Source organism: Delphinapterus leucas, chromosome 6 (genome assembly GCF_059928025.1).
Source record: "Delphinapterus leucas isolate spDelLeu-1000000601 "Yukka" chromosome 6, BTC_Dleu_Yukka2, whole genome shotgun sequence".
Lineage (NCBI taxonomy): Eukaryota > Metazoa > Chordata > Mammalia > Artiodactyla > Monodontidae > Delphinapterus > Delphinapterus leucas.
The window spans coordinates 70,834,413-70,846,238 of NC_143134.1; positions in this window are offsets into that span (position 1 = coordinate 70,834,413).

The following is an 11,826-nucleotide window of genomic DNA, read 5'->3' on the forward strand; positions in this document are numbered from 1 at the left end:
AAAGAATTGAAAACTGGGACTAAAAACAGATGAATGTACACCAATGCTCCTAGCAGCATTATTCACAGTAGCCAAAATGTAGAAACAATCTAAATGTCCATCAGCTGATGAATGGATAAGCGAAGTGTGGTCTATCCAACACTGAATGTACAGCCAGCCTTCTGTATCCACAGGTTTGCAGCCAGCCAATTGTACTCTGCCATTTGATATAATAGACTCGAGCCTCCACAGACTTTGGCATCCATGGAACCAATCCCCCAAGGATACTGAGGGACAACTGTACTTAATGTCGCTAAACTGTGCACTCAAAAATGGTTAAAATGGTAAATTTTATGTTAGGTATATTTATGTTAGGTATATTTTACCACAATTTTAAAAAAAGTATAATGTAAACAGAGTGCCTAATAGGGTGCCTGACACCCAGAAGACAATTTTAAAAATAAGTGCCTTGTTAGGCAAGTGTTCCTTAGGACACAGTTTGGGAACGTGACTCCAGAGACAGGTGTCAGCTGCAAACTGGCACTTGCCATCTACCTCTACAAGGATTACATCACGTGCTATTGCAGCTGCTAACCTTCAACACCCCTGAAAGGAGTTCAGGGTGGAGAGTGGAAATGAGGCGCTCTGTGCTCGGGGGGGAAAACTGGCAGAACAGGTCTCCAGAGAGTTAGATATTCTCAGGAGCTGATTTTATGAGCCCAATTCTTGTATCTCCTCACATCTACAAAAGCACTAAAATCCTTCATGGTGACAACTGCTCCTCGTGACTAGCAGAAACCTTCATGAGACTAGCAGAAACCTTCTGCAAAAATATGTGCTTGAAGACACAGAGAATGGACTTGAGGGTACGGGGAGGGGGAAGGGTAAGCTGGGATGAAGTGAGAGAGTGGCATGGACATATATATACACTACCAAATGTAAAATAGCTAGTGGGAAGCAGCCGCATAGCACAGGGAGATCAGCTCGGTGCTTTGTGACCTCCTAGAGGGGTGGGATAGGGAAGGTGGGAGGGAGACGCAAGAGGGAGGGGATATGGGGATATATGTATATGTGTAGCTGATTCACTTTGTTATACAGCAGAAACTAACACACCATTGTAAAGCAATTATACTCCAATAAAGATGTTAAAAAAAAAGAAGTGCTTGAGTGCATGTACTCCCCTTTCACCCAAAATCACATATATACTGACCATCCCCCCTACCTCTTTGGAGCAGTTTCTCAGAGCCGAGATGCTGTCTCCCAGGCTATAGTCCTCATTTTGCCCCAAATAAAACTTAACTCACAACTCTCATGTTACACATTTTTTTAAGTCGACACAGGTGAGTAGAGCACTCGGGGTGGGTGTTGGCCCCCAACAGGTGGAAGTGGGTGCTGTGAATGGTACCAGCTGGCAGAGAAAGCGGAAGAGGACGAGAAGCAGAAGAAAACGTGGCCAGCTGGTTTGGAGCAACTGCAGAAGGTGGCTCTGAGCACAGGGTACCGTGCCCGACATAAATTCTCAGGTAACTGAGGAAGGGAGAGAAAGGCAGACAGAAAGAAGGGGGTGGATGTCAGTGTAGCAGAAGGAAGAGGTAGTGAACTGGAGGGGAAGACGGGAGGCACTGGCATAGACCCCGCTGATCCCGATGTGTGCACATGCAGAGATTTGGGTTTTGTTCATTCACCTAACCAGTGTTTACTGAGCTGCCTACCCCTCACTGTGTGCCTCTTACTGTTCTAGGTGCTGTGATAATGCAAGAAAGAACACACAGCATCATCCCTGTCCTTATGTCACTGTATTCCAGTGGACTGGAGGTTCACATGGTTTGCTCTGCTTGTCTGTGAAGTATGAGGCTCTGGAAGGTCGTTGTCGGTTCGGTTCTCCAGGAAGCAGATGCTGAGGCAGAGGTGGGAGTGGAAACGATTCTGAAGAAGTTTTGAAGAGTGACCCCAGTGAAAGGAAAGGGGCTGAAGCTGGATTGGGCGTGAGGCACCATCAGACTGTGATGCTAACTGGACAGACGTTCTGCCAGAGACTGCTCTTACCCACTACAAGACTGCCATGCTAGGTGGAAATAGCTAGGCCATTGTACCACCCCCTTGCTGAAGTCCATCCTGAGAAGGGTGTGTCTTGGCTATCACTGTCTTGGTCATTCATTGGCTGAGGTCCTTCCAGAGAGCCAGAAAGCTGAGAGGACACTGAAGAGGTTAATAGTGCCATCTAACCACACACAATGTAGCTGGGGGTCTGAACAGCATAGCTCTGTTCCTGCCACAGAGGGTGTTAGGAAAAAGCATAGGTCCCCCATCATTTTGTTTCCCAGTTTGTAATAAAGAGCGTATTGGGGACATACATTCACACACACTATTGAAAATGGTTTTCTGACTCAGCCCTTCCCCTGGTAGCTCTAAAACACACACACACACACACACACACACACACACACACAGTCACTGGGATTTCAGCATCTCAAGAGTATTTTCTCTCAAGGCTAGCACACTCCTTCCTGGGAAAGAGTGGTGAGAAATTTTGAGGGAGATAAGGAGGTAGATGACCTGTTGCTTTTTCTCTCATCCAGGAGGCATCAAGGACTGTCACAGGTTTGGTGTCAGGCAGACCTTGTTCTCTGTCACTTACGGCCTTTGCAGCAGCAGAAGTAATTCCTCAGCTGCACTGCCCTGAGCCCATTTCTTGTTCTTCCAGCAGGAGTAATCACGTTCATCTCACAGGCAGTGAGATCACGCGGATATCTGGCATAGTCCCAGTTACACGTAACGTACTTGCTAAAGAGTGACCACCATTTTTTAAAAATTACTGATCCTGCACCCAGAGTAGAATGATAATTTGTGAGGAGACCACAGAAAGGATTATAGTTCTTAGATGAGTGCATGGAAGCAGGAAGGAACTGAGCTAGTCTGGAGAGCAAGCAAGTCATAAAATCACCCAGATGACATTGCCCACAGAAGTCTCTCTGTATCTAGAGCTCACAGCAACCTGTAGTACAAACAGACACCTCTTTGGTGTCTTCCTGGGACCATCAGGATAGATAGTACTGCCTTTGGAAGCAAACAAGAGGATCTTCTGTGCTGGGTCCTGTGCATCAAAGGCTCCCCTCTGACCATCCTCCAGCCATGCCCTGCCCCACAAAGTGAGGAGCTCTTGTGACCAAAGGTATGTCTCCAGCCCAAACCCACTTTCCTTCCACTTCTAGACCCAGCCCAGGTACCTGTAAACTCCGAATTCCCAGTCCAAATGGTCCCACGCTGCTTCCAGGGCCGGCACAGTCTTCTCCCTCAAGCCCATCCTCCCAAGAGTGGATCAGGTCTTCAGTGTGTTCATCCCTGGGCCTGCGAGGTAGCCAGAGAGTGGCTGTTAGGGGGACTGTGGGTGAAGCTAGACATGGAGACTGGGCTGTCCATAACTGAGCATAAAGCCTCCTCATGGCTGAAAACAGAACCAGCATTTTGGAGAGAAGAGGGGTGGGTTACAGGCTGGAGGCCGGACTGGCTTTTCTGGTACCACCAGGTTCTGGCCAAGAAATCCAAGGAGTCTCTGATCATTCTAAATCAAACCTGGCCTTCCAGGTCGTTATGAAAGTATATTTGTTAACAATTGTTTTAGCTTTCTTTGGAATTCTAAAATATTTAGATCTCTGAGTTTGTGGGCTTCCATTTGCAATCTTACCCTGGGGCCCTGTAAATGTTAGAGGTGGGCCTGGGGGAATGCTTAGAGCCTGGAGTCAGTAGGCCCCCAAAGTACCAGGAGAGAAGGTGTGCAGTGGAGTTTCGAAAGCCCGTGAAAACTCTTGAAGGAATGTCAGAGCATCAGGACTCAACAAATACCTAGACAGTTGCCAGACAGCAAATGGTGTACAGTGCAAACATTTGTTGTAGTCTGACGCTTTTAAAAACAAAATAATGCGTTGGTATTTCTAATCCAAGAGCTTCCTGACTTGGCTGTGCTCTTCAGTCCACAGTGAACATCTCTAGACCATGTCCCCGTGTGGTCCATGGAACATCTGTACAGCTCAGTCCTTGTTGCTCATGTATATAGCATGACCCATGACACTGAAGAGTTGCTTCACAGGGTGCCCCTCACCCCTGTCTCCACATCTGCATGGCACATTAAGCTAACAGTCTCTCTGGGGTACTGGGGGGCACATCTGTGTAGCCCACCCACACAGCTGGGTCTTCCATCAACAACTCCAAATCATCCCCTCCCTTCTCCCTAGCTTGTACCCTGTGCTCACTCCCGCTTAGTCTTTCAAAAGGCCAGATTCATGTCCACAGAAAGGGTTTATGTCTGAGGCCTAGGGTTCATGATGGAACAGGCGCATTTGGGCTCCAGTCCCCCGTGGATGCCTGAGTAATCCAGAGCTCCATCACGGAACACTATCCAGTCCAGGTGCCTTTGCTACTGCACAGGAACCAAGATGCACCATCAGCAGCTTGTCCAAGGCTAGTAAGTGAGATGACCAGACCAAAAAGCCTGGGCTCTTCTGTTTATACTGTGGTCACTTTTCCTCTGCTCCCAGGCTTTCTAGAATCTTTGCCCTTATCAAAATCTGACTGGGCTGTGCTGAGCTATTAGTGGTCAGGCTTGCTCACTGCTCATAGTAGAGGCAAAGCTGCTCTGGGAACTCATGGTCTCTTGTTCCATTCTTCTCTTTGCAATAGATCTCAGGCTGCCTGGCTGGGCTCTGACCATCAGACCTGAGATCAGTGCTTCTCCAGCCATGCCAGTTGCACCGTGATAGAGGCAGCATGGAGAGAGGTGAAGAGTACTGGTCTGGGCTCCTGAGACAGGGCTCCCTCTGGGTGATGATGGCCAAGTCACTTCTGACCAGAGCTTGAGCTCTAGCGTGACATGGCCTCAGAATCCACTCCATCTTCACCACTTAAGCAAATTACTTGACTACTCTGAACCTCAGACTCTTCCTCTACACAATGAGGATAATAACCTGAGCCACGGGCTTCTTAGGGATTCATGTGCCCGTCACATGCTGGGCCCTTAATAAATCTTGGTTTCCCTTCCCCAACTGTAAACTTCAAGGAGAGGAAGCACATGATCTGTACAGCTTTGACATGCTTTCATGCTGTCACTTGGCTTCCTATTCCAGGATTTTCCCCAGGATCCATGATTGATTTCCTTCTGGGGTCGTTTCACACCTCAGCCCTGCGGTGTTCATTGGAAAATTTGCTATGAAATTGTGTTGTCCGTCACCTTCCCAGGCCATGAAGGGCTCTGCAGCCACAGTCATCCACCTGGCGGTTGGCTCTATTAATGATCCACCCAGAAGATGGATCCAGGAAGCGACCTATCACAAGGTCGCCATCTGTGCTGCCTGAGAGAAGTTCCAGGAGAGCTCTGAAGTCAATGGGACGTGCCATCCTGAGGCATGGGAACCACAGGGATCACGCAGGCAGGGGAGCCTCTACTCAGAGGCTGCAGCCCTCAGAACAATACCAAGACTTCATTTCCTGGCCTCCCTTCCTCTGGGCTGCAATCTCAGGACAGGTGCAGAGAGCAGAGTACTGGGGGCTAAAGCCAAGCTGTCAGGTAAAAGAACAGCTCTGCACAGCCGGGTGGAACTTATATACTCTTTGTTTATAAGTAACAAAAGCCACGCTGAGTTGCTTAAGCAGTGAAGGGAAAGTTATTGAAAAGACATGGTAGAAAATAAGGAGATACTAGGAATGGAACTGAAATGCTAGCCCAGCTCTCTCTCCCTCTCTCATCTTTCATCTCTACTCATTTTGGCCTGGCTGTTCTATTCTTCTGTCTCTGCAGACCTGCCTCATCTGCTTCTCTGATCCACACAACCGGCAAATGATGCCCATGCATCCTACATCTCAAGGTTTATGCTTTACCAGCATAAAGAAAGAGAGTAAATCAGTCAACCTTTCTCCACACGTGGATAAGTATAGATATAGATGTAGATATAGATATAGACATATAGATGCGGATATGTATCCTATCAATCTGGATTTCAAATCCACAAAGAAGGCCTTCTGAGGTATCCATCCTGACTCAGGTACCCACCTCTGGTCTGATTAATTACTCCCGGAGCTTGGTAGTTTAGTTAACTGGACCGCACCCCCCTCCCCCGCCCTCCAATGAGTGAGGGGACAATAAAGGGAGATCTCTGTGTTCCTGGCATAGGCTGTAAAAGTTATCCATGGCAGCCTAGCACTCTGAAAGCCAAAATCATGAATCTAATATCAAGAGGAGCCCAGTCGTTCCAGGATTACCGTATACTAGTAGTAAGAGGGTAGCGACCCTTAGACAGCAGGACGCTTCTCCAAACCTGCCCCAGTTGACTACTGTCTGGCAGACCTGCTTCTTCCAATAGTTCCTCAGTATTTAATTCTCCCCTTCAGAGATAAGTAACACTGCTTTAAGAGGAAAGAGTAGGGAGAGAGATTTTGAGAACGAGAAGAAATGAAATTTGTTGAGCAAATTTACTGGGTTGTTCACAGTCTGCATACATTACTTCTTCGATCTAAATACAGCTGAGAACTGAGGTATCTTTGGGCTGAAGCAAGAAATGCGGGCTGCTGGCATGCCTGTCCTGGTTACTGCTGGTCTCCCTCAGTGGGGTTAGGAGTGGTTTGGCAATTGTCTTCCACTGATAAGGTAACATTTAAAAGAAAACAACAGCAACAGAAACAAACAATAAAGGTGTGAGGGCTAATAGGCTTCCCTTCTCACTACAATTTGTGTGCAGGAATTTAAGTTTTCTTTATTCCACCAAGACAAATCAGGTACCCCTTTGACAAGTATCCCCTTCCTGCCCACTGACTCTATAAATGCTACTTAAAAGTTGATAACAGTTGTGTGTACGTGTGTGTGTGTGTGTGTATGTGTGTGTGTGTGTGTGTGTTGGGGGAGAGTCAGGGGGAGAAGTTTTAATGGGGAAAACATTTTTTATTGATTCTCAAACTGTGTGTGGTAAACATATGTGATAGGGGAGGATATGCAAGTAAGTACAATCTGGGGCACCTCTCTTAACTAAGATGCTTTATACACGTGAATGCACGCACTGCAAGGGATTTCGTCAGGCATTTCCTGTGTACTTGAGGCCTGAGGCCCGGAGTTGAGAACCCCATGGGGATGTTGTGAAGTTTGAATGAGGTAACATAGTGATGGTCAAACTTTCTTTAAAATTTTTTTTGGAGTATAGTTGCTTTACAATGTTGTGTTGGTTTCTGCTGTACAGCAAAGTGAATCAGCTACACATATACATATATCTCCTCTTTTTTGGTTTTCCTTCCAATTTAGGTCATCACAGAGCATTGAGTAGAGTTTCCTGTGCTATACAGTAGGTTCTCACTAGTTATCTGTTTTATACATAGCAGTGTATATGTGTCAATGCCAATCTCCCAATTCATCCCACACCCCCCTTCCCCTCTTGGGTTATGGCCAAACTTTAATGTGCATTTAAATTAGTTGAGGATCTTGATAAAACACACATTCTGATTCAGTAGATTCGAGGAATGGCCTGAGATGCTGCATTTCTAATAAGCACCCACATGATGCTGGTGATGCTAATTGGGGACCACACATTGAGAACCACATGCAGAGACAAAGACCGGCACCTAAATCAGGAGTGGACGCTACCATATGGCCACATCCACACAGTCTATTCCCTTGCACACCCTGGCTGAGGTCATCACTTACTACTTAGTAAGGAAAAAGTAAAATCTTAAATGCACCTGCTTTGTATTTCTTGCCACCTGCCTATTCCAGTTTTTCACACATTTATCTAGATGTTCAAAATTTTCTGAAATTTTAGTTAAAACTCCTTCAGCAATAGATTGCAAACCTCTACATTTTTGCTTGAACATAACAGACTGTTTAGCAATTTGTTACAGATATGGATGTGCACATGTACAGAGATAGACATTTCTCCCTCAGAAAGGAAGATAAGTTCTACTTAAAGGGAAATTAGCCAATTTCTGACATATTGGGGGGATTATTTCTTCACATTTTCCAATATTCATGATACTTAATATCCTCAGCACTCTGGGCCTATCCCATGCGATCTGGTTGATCCATCTCTGTGTTATTTTCTTCCTGTTTTGCACAAAAAGTTGCCCGGTACCCACCAGGAATTATGAGACCAAAGCAAAGAGATAAGAAAGCTACAGTGGACCCATTCGAATGTTCACCCCCTCTCTGAAGTTTCCCCCCAACACAGTTTGCCCTCCCCTCCCCTCGCTACCATTTCTGAAGAATAAATCCTTCTGTGTTGCCACAGGCCTTGGGGCATGCCCCCTATGAGGACCCATCGAAGCTTATTAGAGTTATTTACTGATGTCTGCCCTATTCCACTATTTTGTAAGCTCCCCAGAGAGCTTATGACTTATGCATCATTGTATTTTCTGAGCATAGCAGAGTGTTTGACACAGAAAAGGTCCTTAATAAACTTTGTTGAATTGAATTAAACTGAATTGCAGGTGAATGAAAAACTTACTTCCATGTTCTTTGGAGAAAGTGGAAATTATGGATTCTGGAGTAAGAATGGGACACGGACAGATTTAGAATGCAGAGCTGTGAGAGATCACCCATGCAAAGGACTACAAATAGTTCAGTCTGGCTGGTGTGTACAATGTGAGTAGGTATCAGGAGAGAAAGGTAAGCAGGAAGCAGATCCTCAGGGGCCATGGACCTCTACTAAATAGTTTAGAATATATTCTATGAGATCTGGAGAAGTATTAAACTGTGTTAAGCCTGTAACATGATCTTTTTGGCTTGTAAACAGAACACTGGCAGCAAAATAAAGGATAGATTGGAGCAGACTGAGACTAGAGGCAGGGATTTAATGATCCAGACCCTGGTTCTTGGAGGTTGGAAGAATAATGTTCAATGGACCCAGGGTAGGGGTGCAAATGTGCCTGCATCTCTGGTAGCATCCTAGGGCTGCCCAAAGATGTTCAATAATTTTTCAGAATTTTGAGAACCCACTGGGTTACATTTGAAAAACAACAACAAAAAAGGGTCTCTCCTCCAGAGATATAAGAAATGTCTATTGCATTAAAAGCCCCATAAACTTATTTAAGATTCTGGAGCTGGCCATTCTGGCAGAATGAATTTCCCATCAGCCTACTTGATTTCACTTCCTGCCTTTCATGAAATATATGTATAGAGAAAGCATGATATTCCCCAGCGGGCTCTGCATTCATGTGCATCTGCTGTCCAATTTACAGCTTGCGAAGGAGGTGTTAATTAGCTGGCAGAAGCACCTGAACAGGGAGTACTGGGCTGGCTGAGGGGGTGGCAAGGTCTCTGGCATTTCCTTATTCACAGAGGCAGGAAAAAAAAGAAAGGAAACTCACATTGCTGTCCAAAATGGCAACCTCCAAGCCAAGGCAAGTAGCAGAATTATAGCAGGTACCTCTCTCTCTAAAAAGAGTCTATTTCTGGATTCGTGTGATTAATATCAAATGTTAATACGAATTTACTTTAAGTTTTACCTTCATATACGACTCTCTGAATTTTAAAGATCTCTCCCAGAAACATGGGTGAGTTTTTAGCTATGGAGTAGGATAAAATTAACATTGAAGAAGGGATAGAATGAATTCCCACAGGAGAAAAAGCAGAGAACCCGTCTTCCAAGAGAAAGGGCAGTGATCCAGAGCCAGGAGAGTCTAGGAGGTGGAGGGTAGAGAAGGGAAGTCTCAAATCCAGGTGGGGCCGAAAGGACTTTTCATTCGGGGTCAATTTTAAAAGTTGGCTGGGTTGAAGTAGGTGGTTCAAGGCAACCATTTGTTGGGAGGAGAATAAGGCTAAATAATGATCAACTCGAAATTTCTTCAATTTGTATGTCAACAAAACTCGCCAAATCTCTTAACTCAAAATAAACAAGCAGTTGATGAAACAAAAGGAAGACAGAGTAACAGGATGTCATCTGATAAAACATTTTCACTGTAGAGATGGCACAGCTGAGATTCCGAGAAGTAGAGTAACTTTCCCAAGGATATTGATGATGGAATCATAACTTGAACCTTGGGTTCCTGACTTTCCGCCCGCTTCTCTTTCTAATATACTCCACTGTTGTTTTAAACGTACTTGGGGCAGTACACCTAATCTGATCGGGCACAGCAACTCTTAACAGCACTGAGATATTTCTACAATGTTATTGCAGAATAGCAGGAGGGCCAGACAAAAAAGACATGACCAGAAAGAAGACATGGACACAGAAGGTATGAAACACCTAGTTATTTTGCCTCTAATGACCATCAAGAGGAAATCAATTTTTTTTTTTTTTTTTTTGGTACGCGGTTCTCTCACTGCTGTGGCCTCTTCCGCTGCGGAGCACAGGCTCCGGACGCGCAGGCTCAGCGGCCATGGCTCACAGGCCCAGCCGCTCCGCAGCGTGTGGGATCTTCCCAGACCGGGGCACGAACCCGTGTCCCCTGCATCGGCAGGCGGACTCTCAACCACTGCGCCACCAGGGAAGCCCGAGGAAATCAGTTTTTAAAAGTTGGGCAAATATAAACTTGCAGTTAGTTAATAAATATTGCATGCACCAGTGTGGCAGAAGACATTCTGTAAAAAATTCAGAGGTGCTCACATTACACATATAAAGAATACATGGAGACCACTTACTTTCTGCTTTGAAAAATATCACTGAAACTTCATAAAGTACAACTTGTTGTAAAGCAAAGCAAAAAGGAGAAAGCGGCATAAATCGAGCTTTTGGCACACTCAGCAAGTACTCTTCAGGCTGCCAAGGTACAAGGCACCTGCACAAACGGAAGAGAGACCCTTTACATCCGACCGCAGGATGGCTGCCCCGGGTTCCCAGTGAAGCTGAGGTGTCCAAACCGAGGAAGACAGAGTCAAGGAAATTCAGTGAGGAACACAAATGAGGGCAGGGCCTCTCTGGAAGATCACAGGGCTCCAAGCCCCGCTGCTTCCTTCAGCAAATCCTAATTAGCCCAGGAATAGACAAAACACAATGTGTTTTCAGGACACGCCCCAGAGACAGAGAAATTCTTGAGGTATGTAATTCGGCGCAATTAGCAAGGGCTGGAGGGGAGCGGATAGGATGTGGAACAGGCTTGATTGGGTAATAATTTCCCTGGGGAATTGTGGGAGGTGAGCCAGCGGGGCTTTTCTGAACTGACTTGCCGTGGACTCTGTGCTCTAAAGCTTGAGGACAGAGATGGGAAAATCAAAGGGGATTTTCCTACTCAAATGTACCAAATATTTCCTCTGAGAATTGCTTTAATCCCCCAGTTTCTAGGCCAGTATGACACGTAGTAGATTTTCAGTAATGTTTACTAATGAGAAAATAAAGTAAAATGAAATGGTGAAGGAAATTCATGCATATCCTGTCTGTCTTCAACCCCTATGGAAGTTTTGAGGGTGTTGGCAGAGAGGTAGAACAGGCTACTTTTAGTTATAATTCACTTGTCTTGTACTAGCTCCCAAAAGCCTGTAAAACCCAGAAAAGGGATACAGGGGAAAATTTCCACCGCTCGGAGATTCATTAGGTGTAATAAAACATAATGGGCCTCCTGTAGCCTATGTGGACGAGATCCAAGATCCATTGCTTCCTAGCTAGGTGACCTTATGAAAGCTATTTGATCTTCTGAGTCTTGGTTTGCTCATCTGCAAAATGGACCTGACTTATCCAGGGTTGTTGTCAGGATTAATAAGATCATGGCCCCTACTGGCTCCAGTGAACAACCCAAGACAGCAAGCCAATAAATCCATTTACACAAATGTGTGTTTTGGAATCAGCTTATCTTGGAGAGCTCACCAGGAAACTTCATTGCTCAAAATTAGACGTTCTAAACCTGGGAGATTTATTAGGATTTTTTATAGCCAAGGTGGGT